Here is a 21,035-nt window from a genome sequence, read left to right on the forward strand (position 1 = left end):
CAGAGCATACATTTTTTCAAATTGACGTGGGAGCAGTTAGATTAAATTAAATTAAATTAAGTCTTCCTGTTAAAGTAAGCAGTGCAGAGTATAAACTCCCAGATCTAGCTGAAAGTAATTAGGCCTTTTGTACAAGCATGCAGTGCAAGCAGAGCATTAGTTATTAAATCGAGTTAAAGCAATATATGCAGCCATAGCAAGGCAAGGTTGAGCAAGCAGGCAGTTATTTAAGCTACTGTTGCGGGTCATGGTTCTGTTGCGCCCTATCCCATCCACGCGGTCGCCACCGGGTCCGATCCGACCTCACTGCCTTTCTTTACCTGTTCGGCGAGAGATGTGGAGTTCACCGTAGGAACGAGCAGGTTTTCTGCTGCAGTCTATGCAAGCCCCCGATGTCGGCCATGAGGTGGTCTCCGGTAAGTTCATGAGGGTGGGTGCCAGTCAGCAGTGGCAGATGGCAACCGTTGAGTGTGCCTCAGTGCTTGACCAGCATCCGTGCCTGGTCCGTTGTGTCGGGGATGATCTCTTTGGAGGGCGGGTGTCAGTTTGCGGCGGCGGGGGTTGGCCACGAGGCAGGCTGTCGGTTGTTGCGGCAATCAGCGGTGGAAGATCAGCGCCGCATTTCCTTCGTTGCCGCCGCTCGGAGCGATTCCAGAGGCGGGCGGTTACGATAGGCGAGCCGGCATCTTGGCTGCGCTCAGGCGGACTTACGCTTGGCTGGCGCGGCGATCTCAGTCGGAGTCTTGGCGATTTAGGCTACCTTTCGGGTCGGCCTCTGCTTGGGTGGTCCTCGTAAAGTTCTGGCACTTGTGTGTTTGCCTCTAAGCACCCAGAGTATTCTGCATTGGTTCTCCAAATGCACTGCAACCTTAAATCGAGTTAAAAGAAATAGAGCCACTTATCCTTCCTCCATACAGACATCTAATCCTCTTTTCGACCCTCCTCTTTGACTAGTTAAGTTTGCTGTTTTGAAAATACCTGTTAAAGGGGCCCTTTAACTAAGTTGCGTTAGGTGCTAATGCATGCTTAACCCAGCTTAAAGTGACATACAGCAAGACATGCTCAGGTATCCTGTGGTAAGTGCTAAATGTGCGCGCACTAACTGCATGCTAAAAAAATATTTTGTTTTTGAGGGGATGTGCTTGTGGGCAGAGAGTAGGCATTCATTTACTGATCAGTTAGCATAGCTACATTACCGTATGGTTTCTTGTTGGCACTGGAATAGCACATGAGCCCTTCCTACCTACAGAATGGGTGGCAGTAAGTGCACACGTGGTAATTTTTTTTAATCACCACCTTGTAATGGCAACATTAGCGCATGGGCATTAAAACAAAAAATAGAAAAAGGCCATTTATACAGCTGAGACCCATACCTCCCCCTGCCTGTTACACTTGTGATGGAAACTGTGAGCCCTCCAAAACTCACCAGAAAACCACTGTACCCACATATAGGTACCCCTTCACCTATAAGGGCACTTGTAGTGGTGTACAGTTGGGGGTAGTGGGTTTTAGGTGGGTTTTGGAGGGCTCAGTAGACAGGATAAGGGAGCAATGTGTACCTGGGAGCATTTATATGAAGTCCACAGCAGTGCCTCCTAGATACCCCATTGCTCTTCTGTGATGTGCAGGGACCAGTCTGCTAAAAATGCTGGCCAGTCTTGCATCCCAGTGGCTTGATATTCCACATTTTTTACTTGTGCTTTTTTTTTTTTCTTCAAAAATGGCCTAAAAAGATAAATGCACAGAGCACAAAACCTTCTTACAATGGCATTTAAAAAAAAAAAAAAAAAAGATGTTTCGTGGTTTTGAAAATGGTCATCTTTTCTATTTGGATTTTGGACTTTTATTTCAAGATTGGTAATTATCACTGTCAACTGCTGAGCAAGTTGTAAATAGGAACAGCAAACATTGTTTGAACTGTCTGTATGCAAATGCCACAAGCCTAAGAAGGGAGAGTTAGAATATGTTTCACTAAGTGAAAAGATAGATATAATAGGCATCTCTAAGACTTGGTGGAAGGAAGATAACCAATGGGACACTGTCGTACCAGGATACGAATTATATTGCAGTGGTTGGGTGGGTTGAATTGGTGGAGGGGGTAGCATTATACGTTAAGGAGGGCTTTGACTCAAATAGATTAAAAATTCTACGGGAGACAAAACACATCTTGGAATCCTAATGAATAAATGGCAAGTCAGACAAAAACCTAAAGTATTTTTCACAATATCCACACCGTTATGCCTTATTTAGACATCACTGAATTCCATACTACACACTCAGGATTTAGAAAACTTTGCAAAACAAGGCTTTATCCTTCACCAAGTTGGTGCATTTTGCACCTTCTGCTGTCTAAAGCATACAAGTAACAATGCATTAAAAGATGGGTCTGTTTCACTGATCTACACAACATACTTTATCCTTTCAATGCGAAAGAATAATTCTAGAAATATTCAAAAGTAAATAAGAAAAAGAAATCAAATAGTCTTAACTACTTGTATCCTTTCTACCCTTGACTTGGTGGAAGTCCTTTTTACAGCATTAACAGAAAATGAATGTTTAGGATATGTGCTTATTAACTTTGTAAAGCAAGATGATGTAATTTTTGCCCATATTTCTTGGCATAAGAGATCAAGCTCTTTCAAACTGGCTGGGAATTATCTGTGGAGTGCAGTCATACGAACATAACATCAGAGATGCCATACTGGGCCAGACCGAAGATCCATCAAGCCCAGTATCCTGTTTCCAATAGTGGCCAATCCAGGTCACAACTACATGGCAAGATCCCAGAACAGTAAAACAGAATTTATGCTGCTCATCCTAGAATTAAGTAGTAGATTTTCCCAAGTCCATCTTAATAATGCCTTATGGGCTTTTCTTTTAGGAAATTATTCAACCTATTTTAAACCCTGCTAAGCTAACTGCTTTTACCACATTCTCAGACAATGAATTCCAGAGTTTAATTACATGTTGTTTTAAATTTACTACTTTGTAGCTTCATTGTGTGCCCCCTAGTTCTCATATTTTTGGAAAGAGTAAACAAACGAGTCACGTCTACCCATTCCGCTCTATTCAGTATTTTATAGAACTCTATCAAATCTCCCTTTAGCTGTCTCTATTCCAAGTTGAAGAGCCCTAGCTGCTTTAGTCTCTCCTCATAGGAAAGTCGTCCCATTCCCTTTATCATTTTCATCACCCTTCTGTATACCTTTTCTAATTCCGCTATATCTTTTTTGAGATGCGGTGACCAGAACTGCACACAGTATTCGAGGTGTGGATGCACCACGGAGCAACAGAAAGGCATTATAACATTCTCGTTTTTGTTTTCCAGTCCTTTCTTAAAAATTCCTAATATTTTATTTGCATTCTTAAATGCTGCTGCACATTGAGCACAGGGTTTCAACACTTCATTAATGAAGACACCTAGATCCTTTTCCTGGGCGGTGATTCCTAATATGGAACCTTGCAACACTTAGCTGCAGTATGGGTTCCACTTTCCCACATGCATCACTTTGCACTTGCTCACATTAAAAGTCATCTGCCATTTGGAAGACCAGTCTCCCAATCTCGTAGGGTTCTTTTGCAATTTTTCACAATCCTCTTGAGATTTAACAGCTCTGAATAACTTTGTGTCATTAGTAAACTGAATTATATCACTAGTTATTCTCATCTTTAGATCAATAAATAAATATGTTAAAAAGCAGCGATCCCAGCACAAACCACTGGGGAACCCCACTATCCACTCTTCTCCATTGAGAACATTAACTGTTTAACCCTACTCTCTGTTTTCTATCTTTTAACCAGTTTTTAATCCACAGTAGGACATTACAACCTACCCCAGTGATGGCGAACCTTTCAGAGACCGAGTGCCCAAACAGCAACCCAAAATCTAATTATTTATCGCAAAGTGCCAACAGGGCAATTTAACCTGAATAACAGAACTTTAAAAGCATTTGGCATGCTTTTGAATAATTAATGTGATTTTTGCTGTTGCATGCATGCTGATAACTCCCTTCCCCTCCATCCATTTGCATCTCCTTCCTGTCTTCCCTTCCCTCCCCTCCATCCGTCCAACAATTGCCCTCCCCTCCATCCATCTATCCATGTCCAGCAACCCTCCTCTCTCCTGCCCTCCCCTCCATTCACCCATGTCCAGAAACCCTCCGCTATCCCCTGCCCTCCCCCCATGTCCAGCAACCCTCCTCTCCCCTGCCCTCCCCTCCATCCATCCATCCATACCCAGCGATTCTCTTCTCTCCCCTGCCCTCCCCTCCCATCAATGCTCTGCATGTAAATCTTTTTTATTACCTCCATCGAAGCGGCCGCGTCTTTGAAAGCCCTGCCCGTTTCTAGCCTTCCCTTCATGAGTTCGTTCCCTCAGAGTCAGTCCCACCCCTCGTGGAAATGATGTCAGAAGGCGGGACTAACTCTGAGGGAACAAACTCACAAAGGGAAGGCTAGAGACGGGCAGGGCTTTCAAAGACGCGGCCGCTTCGATGGAGGTAATCAGCGCTGGCGGGGAGGACATGCGAGGGGATGTTGGGTGGGCGGGCCTGGAGGGAAAGTGGCTGGGCCCACCCAGGCCCATCCATGGCTACGACCCTGGCGACGGCGTGCGTGCCCTCTCTGGCACGCGTGCCATAGGTTCGCCATCACTGACCTATCCTATAACTTTCTAATTTCTTCAGGAGTCTGTCAAATGCCTTTTGAAAATCCAGATATATAATATTGATCGGCTCACCTTTAACATTTGTCTATTCACCCCTTTAAATAACGATAGTAGATTCTTGATGCAAGATTTCCCCTGACTAAATCCATGTTGGCTTTGTTTCATTAATCTATGCTTATGTATATGCTCTGTAATTTTGTTCTTTATAATAGTCTCTACCATTCTGTCTGACACCAACGTGAGGCTCTCCAGTCTATAATTTCCCGATCACCTCTGGAATCCTTTTGAAAATTGGCATTACTTTGGCCACCCTCCAATCTTCCAGTACCATGCTGGATTTTAATGATAAATTACATAATACTATCAGTAGCTCTGCAAGTTCACTTTTTAATTCTATCAGTAGTCTGGGATATATACCATCTGGTCCAGGCAATTTGCTACTCTTCAATTTGTCAAATTTCCCCACTACATCTTCCAAGTTTACAAAGATTTGTTTCAGTTTCTCTGACTCATCAGCACAGAATAACATTTCTGGCACTTGTATCTCTCTCACATCTTCCTTGGTAAAAACTGAGGCAAAGAATTAATTTAATCTCTCTACTATGGCCTTATCTTCCCTGTGCCTCTTTTACCCTTCGGTCATCTAGCAGTCCAACTTTTTCTTTTACTGGCTTCCAACGCAATCTGCTTTTCAACGTATCTCTTTGCCTTCCTTCCTTATATGTGCTTTGCATTCAACTCGCCATTCCTTTTGCTGTTTTCTATTATTATCAGTCAGACCCTTCTTTCATTTTCTGAAGGATTTTCTTTTAGCTCTAAAAGCTTCCTTCACCTCAGTTTGTAATCATGCCGGCTGTTTGGCCTTCATTCCTCTTTAATACACGAAATACATCTGCTCTGGGCTTCCAGGATGGTATTTTTGAATAGCATTCACACCTGATGTAAACATTTTACCTTTGTAGCTGCTCCTCTGAGGTTTTTTTTTTTTTTTAACCATTCTCCTCATTTTATCATAGTTTCCTTTTTGAAATCTAAACGCTAATGTATTGGATTTTCTGTATGTACTTACTCCAGAAATTATATCAAATCTGATGTTATGATCATTGTTATCAAATGGCCACAGCACCATTACCTCCTGCACCACATCATGCGCTCCACTAAGGACTAGATCTAGAATTATTCCCCCTGTTGTTGATTTCTGAATGAGCTGCTCCATAAAGCAGTCCTTGAGTTCATCAAGGAATTTTACCTCCATAGCATCTTCTGATGTTACATTTTCCCAATCAATATCGGGGTAATTGAAATCACCCATTATTATTATGTTCTCCAGTTTGTTAGCCTCCCTAATTTCTGATAACATTTCTACAACTGTCTGTTCATACTGCCTCTGCTTTGGTTGTTTATTAGTGTGGACTCTGCGAGGTACAACGGGAGGAATCGTGCTGCACAGCGGGTGGATGAAAGGGGAGGGAGGGAGAAAGAAGCAGATACCAGGTCGGATCCTAGGAGAGCTTTCATGAGTGGCGGTTGTTCGCTGTTGCTGGACTAGAGGCATCTGCAGCCAGACCAGCACCGATTGGAGGGTCGCGAAAGACTGGGTGGGCCTGAGCCGAGATTGGATGGGCCTACCATGAGTGGGAAAGCGCAGGGTACAAATGTAACAAAAAAAAAATGCCTCCTGGGATTCTGAGCTAGAAGGAACACAAATCAAATTGTTAGTGACATCAGAGGAGAAAGTAAGGATTATAAAGCTGATGTTATTAACCATCTAGGAACAAGTGACCTGGATAGAAATAGCATCTCTGCAATGGAAAAAGACTTCTAATATCGGGGGGGGGGGGGGGGGGGGGGGGAGGGGGAGAGACTTATATCCATAGTCAATACTGTAGCATTTTCAGAAGTTCTACTTGTTCATGGGATGGGCTATGAGAAACTGCAACACACACCCAGCTTTAAGAGTTGGTTGCAAACCTGTGTAAACAAGAAGGTTTTAGATATGTAAGAGGCTGGTGCAATAGATGGAAGAAGAAAGGCTAAAGAGGTTAGGGCTCTTCAGCTTGGAAAAGAGACTGATGAGGGGAGATATGATTGAGGTCTACAAAATCCGGAGTGGTGTAGAATTAGTAGAAGTAAATTGATTTTTTACTCATTACAAAAGTGCAAAAACTAGGGGGCACTCGAGGAAGTTACATGGAAATACTTTTAAAACAAATAGTAAGAAATACTTTTTCACTCAACGAATAGTTAAGCTCTGGAACCTTTGCCGGAGGATGTGGTAACAGCGGTTAGAGTATCTAGGTTTAAAAAAAGTTTGGATAAATTCCTGGAGGAAAAGTCCATACTTTGCTATTGAGATAGACATGGGAAGCAACTGCTTGCCCTGGGATTTGTAGTATGGAATGTTGTCACGATTTGGGTTTCTGCCAGGTATTTGTGACCTGGCTTGGCTACTGTTTGGAAAACAGGATACTGTGCTAGATGGATTATTGGTCTGACCCAGTATGGCTATTCTTATGTTCTAAAGAAAAATAAGGATGTAGCTGATGAACTACACATGATCCCAAAAGGCTTTCTGCTATAGTGGCAATGTGCCAAAATAGCAAAACAGCGAAGATGACTAACAAAACACTGCTCTGACGGTTTATTCTTCACTTTGTTTTCAAGGATTACCTAAGGCTATAGTTCAGAAAGAGACACACATATTCCTTATACAATTGGATAGAGTTAAAAATCAACACACGGTGAGAAGACTCCTGACGCAGGCCTGCATGGCCGAAACACAGCTGTGTCGAGTCCATTTCTCCCTGCTATCCTTTGGCTAATAAAGTGTTTTAATTTTTTATGAACAAGTGTCGTCCTTTTTATTTTTTTATGTATTTGTATTTTTAAATACAAATTTGATATTTTCTTGTTTTTAATTTTTTTTTTTTATTATTTTTGTTTTGTTAGTCATCTTCGCTGTTTTGCTTTTTTGGCTGTTTTTCTTGCGAAGATTGGTTTCTTCTGTTTTTTGTACATAGTGGCAATGTGAAAATCTTTATCAAAACCAGGAGCAACAGTTACTCCTACGTTTCTGATTTACAGCTTATGAGATCAAACACAACCTTCAAAAGAGGGAGGCACCAACCAGTTTGGATGTTTTAGGGATACCAATCCATTCTTTTTCAATTAGTTTTGAGTTAAGATGAATTTTTCTCAATTTCATCCATTTCATAACATCTGAAAGTCATGAATTAAGAGCCTGCACGATTTTAAAGTGATAATTTCTCAAAAGTGTAGTATGTGTGCATCAAAAGTATATAGACAAAAAGAAGTCAAAGTTTTTAATCTGGAGTGAACTCCAGACTCTGTTCCTTTTATCTTGCCACACCATATGCCTGGAATAGACTTCCTGAGCCGGTACGTCAAGCTCCATCTCTGGCCGTCTTCAAATCTAAGCTAAAAGCCCACGTTTTTGATGCTGCTTTTAACTCCTAACTCTTATTCACTTGTTCAGAACCCTTATTTTATCATCCTCACTTTAATATTCCCTTCTCTCTTGTTTGTCCTGTTGTCTGTCCTAATTAGATTGTAAGCTCTGTTGAGCAGGGACTGTCTCTACATGTTCCAGGAAACGACAAAATTTTCACCAGCAAAAATAAAAGTTTTGCCAGAGCGCATGCGCGGATGACTTCCCACCCGTCGTTTGAACGTGCCCCCTTAGTTTTTTCTTGTCCGCGAATGAGGTAGGTTTTTTTCTGTGTTCCTCATAAGGCCCAGGAAAGAATCTGACGACTTGTTTCTTTTTCTTTTTTGTCATTTTTTTCTTAAAAAAAAAAAACAACCCAAAAACTCAGAGTAGCTAAATTCTTACTTTAGCCCAGGTTTGAAGTTTCCTTTGTTTTTCGACACGGCTGGCTTCTCCCTTTCCTTTTTGTGCCCTTTATTTCTTTTAATAGGCACAATCGCGTCTTTTGGTTTCGCCAAGGCCATTTTTCCTTCCATGTCATTGAAGACGCCCAGCGGCTTCAAGCGTTGTACTCGGTGTAACTGGACTGTATCAGGTACCGATACCCACGCCTGGTGTATCCAGTGCCTTGGGCCCGACCATACCCCAGCCACTTGTGGTCTGTGTCTTCGTATGAAGAAACGGACCCAAGCGTCTCAAGAAGCCCAATGAGAAAAGCTTTTGGGGGCTTGGTCCGGTCCTTTGACATTGACATCGAAAGGAGCATTGACGTCGGGAGCAGAGTTAATGGCTGCTGAGAGACCAACTTGCGCTGGGAGCAATGAGGCGTTGAGTGGGTCTCCACCTGTCTCGAGACCTCCTGTTATGCAGGTCCCTCTGGGACCAACCTTCGTCGACCTGGCCCCGAGGAGACGTGAGGATTCCTTGTCCTCCTCCATCGGTACCGAGGAGTCTCGATGATTGGCGTCAAGCGAAGGCAAAGAAACACTGTCATCGTTCTCCTTCGACGCACGGTACCGGGAGCTCCGGGGCATCGAGAGAGTCGGCACCTGAGAAGTCTTTTCTTCATGTTCAGTTGTGAAGCGCTGCGTACGACTGGTAGCGCTATAGAAATGATTTGTAGTAGTAGTAGTAGAAGCGTCAGCGCCGAGAGGATTGCTCCCCCTCAATACAGGAGGTGCAGATGTGTCTGTCTCCTAGCAGCCCGATGCCTGCTCCCGATCTTCCACAGATTCTGACACTGCTTGTTCCACCGACCCCGCAGCCTTTTCCAATGGCGGCTCTGAACGAGCGCATCCGGGCCTTGTTTCCAGAACTTCTGGAGGGATTTCTATGTCAGTCAGCTTTGGTGTCGGGGGTGCTTGCGCCTTCTGTACTATCTGTTGCAGCTGTGTCTGGCCCTTCTCCTGCGGTGAGATCTCTGACTGCAATGTTGCCTGCGGTATCGGCGTTGGCTGCCACCCAGGTCGACTCCCCTTTTTACATCGGTGGAGGGAGCTTCACCGCAGTCGGACCGGGTGTCGGTCTTTTCACATCGCCATAGAGGACATCGTTCCTCGGCGTAGAGGCAGGTTCAGTGTCGAAGTACCTTGACACAGGTTTTATCCGACACTGAGCAGGAGCGTTCGTGGGAGTCAGAGGAAGATCCCAGGTACTTTTCTTCTGATGAGTCCTTTGGGATTCCCTCTGATCCTTCCCCTCCGCCAGAGAGGAGACTATCTCCACCGGAGAGTCTGTCTTTTTCCTCTTTTGTCTAGGAAATGCCTATTCCCTTCCCTGTGGAGGTTGAGGATGAGCCCAGGGCTGAGATGCTCGAGGTCCTGGATTATTCTCCACCTAAAGAGGCTGTAACAGTTCCTCTGCATAAGTCCTTATGCGAAACTGGTTGGCCCCTCTGTCTGGGCCCTGTGATCCCGAAAAAAACTGAATCCCAGTATCAGATCCACGGTAAACCTGGATTGATGAGGTCCCAGTTACCCCTCAATTTCATGGTGGTGGACTCCGCTCCTCAAGAGAGCCAGGAGTTCTAGAGACTATGGCCTGTTGTTCCTGGTTTGCTCTCTTTACCCTGAACCCTGCCTTGCCTAGCCTGTGTGCCTAACCTGCTTGTTAATCCTGAGGGCATATCCTGAATCCTGTATCTGTCTGGCTAGTGTGTTTTCCTGGGTGATTTCCTGTATCCTGTCTCCACCTAGCTAGAGGGTGTACCCTGTGGGTATTCCCGGATCCCCGTTCTGCCTAGTATGTTGCTGCCCTAGTCCTTGCTCCTGCTAGCTTCTGTACGCCTTGTGTTCCTTGGTCTGTCTTTTGGGTCTTGCTAGTGGCTGTGCAGCAGCACACTGTCTGAGTCTAGTTCCGTGCCCTGTCACCCTCGTGTATCCCAGACCCAGGGTGGGTCCTCTGGATCTTCAGTTCCTGCCTTATCCTGCAAGTCCTGCCGGCCGCCTGCACTTTGGAGCTCAACTCCGAAGGAACGGTGGCTAGGTGCAGGTGAAGCTGTTCCTGTCTCATCTGTTCTAGTTGCCTGCCTTGTACTACTCCAGTCCAGAGTTCCAGTACTGCTCTTCTGTGTTTCCAGTCCCGAGGTGGTCTTCCCTGCCGCTCCTCGGCAGTGGCCCAAGGGCTCATGAACTCCAGTCCTGCCTCGAGGACCTGACAATGCCAAGGCCCTTGAGAACGCAACATCTGATGTGCAGTGATTCACTTCCTTCTCCTCTTCCTCCTCTTGCCATGCGATCTCTGTGGGGGAATGGAAGAGAGCAGTTGATGCTAAGTGTACAATGAAGGGTAGAACAAGGTGAGTGTGCCATAAGAAGGAGGCAGAGCAAGGTGGGTGTGCCAAGGGATTGGTGGGGGGGGGGGGGGGTAGAGCAAGGTGGCAGTGTGTTATGGGGAGGCTTGGAGGGGACAGAGCAAGAGGAGTGTGCCATGGTGAGAGTGGGAGGAGGGGAGACATAGCAAGGTAAAAGTGTGCCATGGGGTGGGTGAAAAGAGGCGGAACAGAGCAAGTTGAGAGTGTCATGGAGAGGATGGGAAAAGGAGGGGGCAGAGCAAAGGTGAAAGTGTGCCATGGGGAGGGTGGAAGGGGGGCAATGGGAAGGGTGGGAAAGGGGCAGAGTTGGGTAAGAGTATGGGTTAGGCGGGGGGGGGGGGGGTGCAGAACAAGCTGAGTGTTTTATGGGGATTTTGGGGTGGGAGACAGATAAACCTGATGTATATAAAGGTGTAGGTGGTAGAGAAAGCTGGTGCCACTGGTGTGTGAAGAGATCAAACTTTAGGGTGTGCCATGGGAAGAGTGGGGGAGCATACAGTGATAGGGAGAGGAGGAGAAAGAATGAGAGGTAGGAGTATATACCTAAGGGGGGGAGAGGAAAAAAAGAGGTAGAAGTGTGTGCTCGGGGGAAGGTAGAATGAGAGGTCAGGGTATTGTATATAGGAGAAGACTTTTGGAGGCAGACAGAATTAGGGGTCTTGTACGGTCTGAGTCCCACATAAATAGCGATCCGAGAACCGGGTGGACTTCTATGGTGTATGTCCCAGAAACACCAAAGAAAGACAATGATCAAGTGTATAATAGCACGTTCATTGTTGATTTAAATCTTTAATTGATAATTAATGTGACTGTTGGTCAGACTGGATGGATCATTCAGGTCTTTATCTGCCGTCACTTACTGTGTTACTGTTTGTTATGAGTTAAAGGGAGATAGAGTTGCAGTTGGATTGAGAGATGGACTGGGGGAGGCTGGAGCTTGAGGAGGGAAAAGGCAGGAGGGAATTTCAGGTCTTAGGTTTGGGAAAGTCTGTGTAAAAACATAAAAAATAATAATGCAGAATTTTTCAGAATTTTTAAATATTGTGTGCAGAATTTTCAGACCTTTGTGCAGAAACTATGCAGGAGTACCAGTAAGGGGGTGTTTGGTTCAGACCTGACAGGAATCCTTTATCTACTCCTGGAATTCTGTGCAACTGCAGAGCGCAGATTTTGTGCAGAATTTCATAGCCACACAGAATTCCACATGTTTGTGCAGAATCTGTGCTCCGACTGGCCTCCCCGCGGTAAAAGCTCACTTGGCTCCCTGGCTTTTCTGCGCCTTGGTTGGCCTGCTGCCACCCTCCCCCTGAGCCTTTGCACTGCTGTTCACCCCCCTTCCCATGAGCCTACCTGAGTATGTCCTGGTGGTCTAGAGGCCTCGTTGGGGGCATGAAAGAACCTCAGTCTTTTCTGCCCACTGTCGCTGCTCTGGGCCAGTGCCACCACTTTTTCAGAATGGCTGCTGAGACTTCAAGTGGTAATCTCGTGAGACTGCCGCTAGAAGTCTCAGTGGCCATTTGGAAAAAGCGGTGGTACCAGTACAGAATAGCGGTAGCAGGCAGGAAAGACTGGGGTTCTTTCCTGCCCCAAGAGGTACTTCAATGGAGCTCCTACTGTTCCTGCCTCATGGTTGAGTACAGGGGTGGCTGGAAAAAAATGTGGAGAGAGGGAGAGAGCTGTAGAAAAATATAAAATAAAAGGTGGATGCTACATGTATGTGGGGGGAGGGGTATGGACTGTAAAAAAAAAAAAAAAAAAAAAAAAAAAAGGGGCTGCTATGGGGGGGGGGGGAGGTGCTGTAAAAAAAGGTGGCTGCTGTGGGGGGGTTGTATAAAAGGTGGATGCTGTGGGGCGGTGGGGGCTGTAAAAATAAAAAAAGATGGACAGGGCTGTAAAAAATAGGTGGATGCTGTAGGGGTGGAGGGGGCTGTAATGAAGATAAAAATGAGAGGGCTGTTAAAAAAAAGTGAATGTTGTGGGGTGGAGGGAGTTGTAAAAGAAGGTAGATGCTGTGGGGTGGAGGGGGCTGTAAAAAAGATGGATGCTATGGGTGGAGGGAGGGCTGTAAAAAAGGTGGTGCTGTGTGTGGATGCTATGGGGTATGTTTACTAAGGTGTGTTAGTGTTTGTAACAAGGAGCGTTAAACGATAATGTGCCTATACATGCATTTCTATGGGTGCAATAGAGTTTAATGCATGCAAACCATTTATGTGCGTTAAAAATGCTAACGTGCCTATAGCGCACCTTAGTAATCATAGGCGTATATGTGGGTGGAAGGAGGGAAGGGGGCTGTAAAGGTGGATATTATGTGTGGGTGCAGGGAGGGTGCTGGGAAAAATATGGATGGCATCTGTATACATGGAGTGGGCCGTAATGTTGGTTAAATTATGACTAATAAACTTGCAGAATTCAAATTTTGTGCACAGAATTTTGAATTTTTTTTTTGTTTAGAATTCTGGCAGGAGTGTTTATTCTTTTTGGAATGTCACTGTTGTATCCTTCATTAGCTGGTCCTGTTGAGAGAACAAAATATAGGTGATAATTTGTAGTATGATATATTAATACAATGAAACAAAACTTAATTTGCACTCTTGCAGAATTAGAATAGGCATCTGTTCTGTCTCATGCCATTGACCAGTACTTCTCATTTTTTCTCCACTATAGTTGGCATTCTTTTTCTCCATCCTGCTAGCATCCCATCCACTTTCCCATTCCCAATAGTTTTTGCATTTGGCTGTTTTGCCTTGCCCACACTCTGATTGGCAAGACTGCCTTCTCTGCATCTGTCTGATTTTTCTTAATGCTGTTGCTCTGTCCATTAATCAATGGCATCTCTAGACAAAAATATTTGGGATGGCAGTGGGGGAGGGGGGCAAGCTAAGTATGGAGGGGGGGGGGGGGGGGCAAACCAAAGCAGTATTTCTGTGCATCATGGCCACCATCATATCACACACTCCTGTCCCCAACTCTCTTTTTAAAATTAGCAATATAAGACACTGTGGCTTTCTATGCATAAAGAAATCCTCCTCCTCCAGATAGTTTCAGCTACTTGGTACAATTGCCATTATAACAGATGGCATCATTCAACAAATCTTCTTGGAGAGTGAAGTCTGAATTCTCTACAGGATTTTACAGAATCTCAGTAGAAACTCTGCACATAGTTATTTATCACAGACTTCATATTCTGCAGTAATGGAGCTGTCCTTCTTAGAAACATGTCAACAAAAAATATTCAAATTGTGATTATCACCTCAGGAGCAGAACATGCTCCTTCAAGCTTACAAAACCTTAACAGTCCTAATCCATCTATCATAAGACAATGGTATAAATATTACACTGGGCCCTAGAGCACCATTATACCTACTGCTGGGAAGCTAGAACAAGCAGTATTGTTACAGATTCGTACACAAAGAATACATGCTGGCAGAATCTTTCACCTCCATCACACATGACAGACCCTCACCCAGGGATGGACTGACCACTGGAGAACAATAAGACAGTGCCCAAGGGCCCACAGCATTATGAGGCCCATTCTCCCCAGCCTCTATCTTATTTAATCACTTTTGATAGGTGGTTAAGGGCCAATGAGCCTACTTCCTGGGGCCCCAGATCACTGTCGATCCACCGCTGCCCTCACCTGATACAAATTAGAGGACCATAAAAGCCATGCAGACAAAAACTGAAATGGACCCCCCCTTCTCCTCTATCCATGAAAGCCAGACTCTATAAGCAGTGCAATAGTGGTAAAAGAGAAACAAATTCTCTGCAAAACACACAAATAGAAAAAAATGTACATTTCCTAAAGCAGACACATCCCAATACTTAAAAAGTATTAAATAATATTGTTCTTTTCTACCTTTGTTGTCTGTGCTTTTTATTTTTCTAATTGTGTTGATCTCAGTCTGTTCCACTTTTTGTGATGGCCTCCTAAATTATTTTCCAGGTTGGCCTTTCCATTTCTTCTCTCACCTCTTGTCTTTTCTCTACATCTGTCTGCCACTGTCTTCTTTTTGTTTTGTTTTTTTTCCACTTTTCTTTTTTTCTATATTTTTTATCCACCCATTTAATTTTACCCTCTCACCCTTTTCTTAGATGAGAGGTGAAAAGGTGGAAACTTATCTGTTGGCTTTTCCTGTCTTCCTCTGAACCCCTCACCAGTATTCCCATTGCCCCCTCTGTCTCTCTTCTTTCCTAATCTACTAGTCCCCCTCCCATCTTTCACCCACTCCCTAGTCCTCCATTTCCATCCTCTGTACTCATCATCTCAGCCCTCTCCTACCCTCCACTGTCTCGTATGCCCTGACAGCTGCACCCCCCAAACATGTCTCTTATTTATTGGTTCCCCCTCACCCAGCCATCATTCTCCCAACCCATGAAAGCATACCCACTCGTACCTATCAATTGCCAGGTCTTCATTATCCCCTCAAAATTCTCTATCCACCTTTCCCATTCATAATTCTCTGCTCTGTTCCTCCCCCCCCCCCCACTCTCCCACTGAATCACCAAGACCCAGTCATCTTCTGCTATGTTCTTCTACCTCCCCCCAGCCAAGTCCTATCCATCTTTAGTTCTGTTTCCCTACACCTGAGTTCCATGCATTTTCTGCTCTGTTCTCCCAGCTATCTTCTGCTCTTTCCAGGGTCTCCGGTCCATTTGACATAATGTCTCCATTCTCTCACCTTTATTCCATCTATGTCTCTAAATGTCCTAACATCTTTTCTCTCTCTATGTGTCCCTGCCCCTGTTGCTATCCTTTCCCTTGTGTTCAGCACCTGGCCTTTTTATCCCCATACCTCTCACCCCTGTGTCCAGCATCACCCTTCTGTTTCCATGTCCCTCCTCATGTCCATCTTCTCCTGCATCCCTATCCCAGGGTCAGCATATGTCCCTTTCTCTCTCTCCTGTCCCCCCTCCTGCAGTCCAGCATCTCTCTCTTTGTCCCTCTGGCATCTTTGGGTCCCCACCACCCTCAGGCATCTCTCACTCATACTCTCTGTTGCTCTTGTACTCTTTCCCTCAGTGGCTCCAACATCTCTGCTCCTCATCCAGTATCTCTCTTCTTTCTTCACCACTCCAGCTTCATGGAACAGCTAGTTCAGGAGCCGACAAGAGAAGGAAAAATACTAGACTTAGTCCTTAGTGGTGCTCATGATCTAGTGCAGGGGGTAACGATACGAGGGCCGCTTGATAACAGTGATCATAATATGATCGGTTTTGATATTGGCATTGAAGGAAGTGAAACTAGGAAATCAAGTACGCTAGCGTTTAACTATAGAAAAGGTGATTACGACAAAATGAGAAAAATGGTGAAAAAAAGACTGAAAGGAGCAGCTCGCAGAGTAAAAAACTTGCATCAGGCGTGGATGCTGTTTAAAAACACCATCCTGGAGGTTCAGGACAAATATATTCCACGTATTAGAAAAAAGGGAAAAAAGACTAAACGTCAGCCGGCGTGGCTAAACAGTAAGATAAAGGAAATCATTAGAGCCAAAAAACAATCCTTCAGAAAGTGGAGAAGAGAACCAACTGAAAGTAACAGGATAGATCATAAGGAATGCCAAGCCAAATGCAAAGCGGAGATAAGGAGGGCAAAAAAGGACTTTGAGAAGAAATTAGCGTTGGAAGCAAAAATACATAGTAAAAATTTTTTTAGATACATTAAAAGCAGGAAACCGGCCAAAGAGTCGGTTGGGCCGCTGGACGAAAATGGTGTTAAAGGGGCGATCAAGGAGGACAAAGCCGTAGCGGAGAAATTAAATGAATTCTTTGCTTCGGTCTTCACCGAGGAGGATTTGGGGGGGACACCGGTGCCGGAAAGAATATTTGAAGCGGGGGAGTCGGAGAAACTAAACAAATTCTCTGTAACCTTGGAGGATGTAATGGGTCAGTTCAGCAAGCTGAAGAGTAGTAAATCACCGGGACCTGATGGTATTCATCCCAGAGTATTAATAGAACTAAAAAATGAACTTGCGGAGCTACTGTTAGAAATATGCAATCTGTCCCTAAAATCGAGTGTAGTACCGGAAGACTGGAGGGTAGCCAATGTTACTCCGATTTTTAAGAAGGGTTCCAGAGGAGATCCGGGAAATTATAGACCGGTGAGTCTGACGTCGGTGCCGGGCAAGATGGTGGAGGCTATTATTAAGAATAAAATTGCAGAGCATATACAAAAACATGGACTGATGAGACAAAGTCAGCACGGATTTAGTGAAGGGAAGTCTTGCCTCACCAATCTAATGCATTTTTTTGAGGGGGTAAGCAAACATGTGGACAATGGGGAGCCGGTTGATATTGTATATCTGGATTTTCAGAAGGCGTTTGACAAAGTGCCGCATGAAAGACTCCTGAAGAAATTGCAGAGTCATGGAATCGGAGGTAGGGTATTATTATGGATTAAGAACTGGTTGAAAGATAGGAAGCAGAGAGTAGGATTGCGTGGCCAGTATTCTCAGTGGAGGAGGGTAGTTAGTGGGGTCCCGCAGGGGTCTGTGCTGGGTCTGTTGCTTTTTAATGTATTTATAAATGACCTAGAGATGGGAATAACTAGTGAGGTAATTAAATTCGCCGATGACACAAAATTATTCAGGGTCGTCAAGTAGCAGGAGGAATGTGAACAATTACAGGAGGACCTTGCGAGACTGGGAGAATGGGCGTGCAAGTGGCAGATGAAGTTCAATGTTGACAAGTGCAAAGTGATGCATGTGGGTAAGAGGAACCCGAATTATAGCTACGTCTTGCAAGGTTCCGCGTTAGGAGTTACGGATCAAGAAAGGGATCTGGGTGTTGTCGTCGATGATACGCTGAAACCTTCTGCTCAGTGTGCTGCTGCGGCTAGGAAAGCGAATAGAATGTTGGGTGTTATTAGGAAGGGTATGGAGTCCAGGTGTGCGGATGTTATAATGCCGTTGTATCGCTCCATGGTGCGACCGCACCTGGAGTATTGTGTTCAGTACTGGTCTCCGTATCTCAAAAAAGATATAGTAGAATTGGAAAAGGTACAGCGAAGGGCGATGAAAATGATAGTGGGGATGGGACGACTTTCCTATGAAGAGAGGCTGAGAAGGCTAGGGCTTTTCAGCTTGGAGAAGAGACGGCTGAGGGGAGATATGATAGAAGTGTATAAAATAATGAGTGGAATGGATCGGATGGATGTGAAGCGACTGTTCACGCTATCCAAAAATACTAGGACTAGAGGGCATGAGTTGAAGCTACAGTGTGGTAAATTTAAAACGAATCGGAGAAAATTTTTCTTCACCCAACGTGTAATTAGACTCTGGAATTCGTTGCCGGAGAACGTGGTACGGGCGGTTAGCTTGACGGAGTTTAAAAAGGGGTTAGATAGATTCCTAAAGGACAAGTCCATAGACCGCTATTAAATGGACTTGGAAAAATTCCGCATTTTTAGGTATAACTTGTCTGGAATGTTTTTACGTTTGGGGAGCGTGCCAGGTGCCCTTGACCTGGATTGGCCACTGTCGGTGACAGGATGCTGGGCTAGATGGACCTTTGGTCTTTCCCAGTATGGCACTACTTATGTACTTATGTACTTATATGCCACCCCCCCCCCCCCCACCCCAGCTAAGCACCTAAGCACCTCTCTTTCTTCTAGCTACCCCTGTAGTCAGGTATCTATTTCTCTTTTCCCAGCAGCGGACTTACCTTTCCCCGAGGTTCGGGTTACTTCTCTCTTTCCCTGGCACAGACTGGCACCTCGTCTCAATTCCCTCCCCCCCCCCCCCCCCCCCCCCCCCCCGGCATGGTCCAGTATCTCTCACGGGTCTCTTTCTCCTCCCCTCCCCCTCCTTGGTCCTCTAACCTTCTGTACTTAGATGGCACTGCCAGAAATTAAGGCAGAGCATTGCTGGCTGACTCCCAAAGCTCACTCTCTAGCACGTCTTGCCTATGCGAGAACAGGATGTTATGCCAGATGATGCAAGATGCATTAGAACTTCTGGAGCTGGTCGGCAGTGCTCTGCCTTAATCACTGGCAGTGCCATCTAATTACTGAAGGCTCAAGGACCAATGGAGGGGGGGGGAGGAGGAAGGGTCTCGAGATAGATACTTGACTATCTATCTCGGGGAGGGGGGTGAGAGGAGATGCCGGTCCACACCAGGGAAGAGACCTCAGAGGGAAGGCAGGTAGGCAATGCTGAGCTACATACCCTGTAAAACTGGGGTGACAAAGGGGTAGCGATACCTTTGCTTTTCATACTGTTACATCTTCCAGTGTCAGCACTTGTCCAATGATGCATACTATGGCTCAGAGTTTATAAACAGAAATGTAGAGTTAACAGTGGTAGGAAAAGCACATCAAGAGAGATGTGGAGAGAGTGACACAAAATCAATTTAACATTTATTTCTTTAAAACAGATGTATGAAAGAAACTGAAAAAGTGTCTAAATCGAGGGGGAAAAGTTGCAGAAATTATTTGCAACCAAAACTGAATTTTTTTTCTGTTCACATTCCTAACATGGAGGGAAGCAGAAAAGAGTAGAAACAGGAAGCAGTATATGCCTTTTTTTTAACCTTTATTTTTGCATTTTCTCAATATATAAAACTGACATATTCAAATACATGATATCTATCAATAAAGTGTAACTGTTTCTATAATTATAATACACCAAAGCACAGAATACCCCACCTTCTCATAGATATACCCCCACTCCTCTCCACCATCCCACCATCAATAAACCACCACATTAGTAGAGGTCACCTGCTATTAATTCCTGATGACCTCTGACCCTAGTACCAATTCCCTTCCTCCCCTTTTGACAGAATCTCAAACCCACCCCCCTCCCCGCCCTAGGTCAGCATGTCCAGCAGCTAGGATCTAAAGCTGCATATTTAATAGAGCACATCAAGCTTTGTGAGGAAGGGCCTCCCATACATAATGCCAGGTTTGTTAAAAAGCCCTCCAGAGTTTTGGAGAGCCCTTCTTAGCTCATCTGCTGTTCTCGCATTCCATCATTGTTGGCACCTGAGGTTGTCTCCAGTTTCTTAAAATACATTTACGGGCCAAAACAAATGCCTTTGTAAACAAATTGTATGCACCTTTCCTCAATCCCAAAGAGACAAAATTGGAAAACAGTTGTACATCCACCTGCATTGGGATATATCTATGCAACAGAATATATAGGTATACCAAAATATTCTTCCAGAACACTTTTATACAATCATAGGACCAGAACGTGTGCGTTAAAGTAGCTGGAGCATAGCGGCATTGGGGACATTCCACCAACTCTGCAATTCCAGCTTTAAATACTCATCCCGGAGCCATATACATTCGTAGTAAAAACTTATATTGCTGTTCTTTTATTGGCACTGATCTCACTAATGTTTTAATATGTTTCATAAGAAGACAAAGTCCAGCACCCATTACCTGCTCCTGGGGCAGAAGTTCTACGTTCCAAACCGCATCCAGTCTCTCGTAGTCCCAGGGTATTTGAAAGACCCCTAGACTACATTGATACAACAGGCTTGAGAACCTTTAATCCAATCCACTAGATGCCTCTCCAAACACGCCACATTGTAGTACTGAAGATCCGGGAGGGACAGCCTCCCTCGCTCCTTCAGTTGTTTACTACTACAGCCCACATTAGTCTCCATGCTAGCATATTTATCTTCCAAATCGCTTACAAACTGTTGAGTATCATCCAGCTCCAACCCCATACTGTTTAACCTCTCAAGGGCTGAATTGATTTTATAAAAAAAATGTTGCTGCTTCCTGTCTGTTGCTGCTTCCACCTCTGCTGTCCATTTGGAACTGACTATTGGGCTGGGAGGCCCTGGAACCGCCGCCAACTGGGCCTCTCATTGGTTACCGTGGTCTCTATCTTTTCTCAACATTCTTGTGACCATAAAGCACACCTGCGGCACCACCACAAAGCACTCCTATATAAGAGCCCAGAGGAACATACGGGGTAAACGTTTTTGCAGTTTAGATGCTGAGTTTATGGTAGTAAACTGAGCAGGGAGTGTAGCACATGCACTCAGTGTCTGCTCATCCGTGTGGCGTCAATGGAAGAGCAGTATATGCTTTTAAATAGGAAAACACAATAGAAAATAACAGCTCCCTTTAAGAAATATAAGATAAGCTATTAAATCAAAAC

General features: G+C 44.8%; 1 protein-coding gene across 1 annotated transcript in view; it reads left to right on the plus strand.

Moving 5' to 3' along the window:
* Window positions 1–21,035, plus strand: part of MON2 (MON2 homolog, regulator of endosome-to-Golgi trafficking) — a 461,654-nt gene that overhangs the window by 141,783 nt on the left and 298,836 nt on the right.

Source organism: Microcaecilia unicolor, chromosome 10, assembly GCF_901765095.1.
Source record: "Microcaecilia unicolor chromosome 10, aMicUni1.1, whole genome shotgun sequence".
Classification (NCBI taxonomy): Eukaryota; Metazoa; Chordata; class Amphibia; order Gymnophiona; family Siphonopidae; genus Microcaecilia; species Microcaecilia unicolor.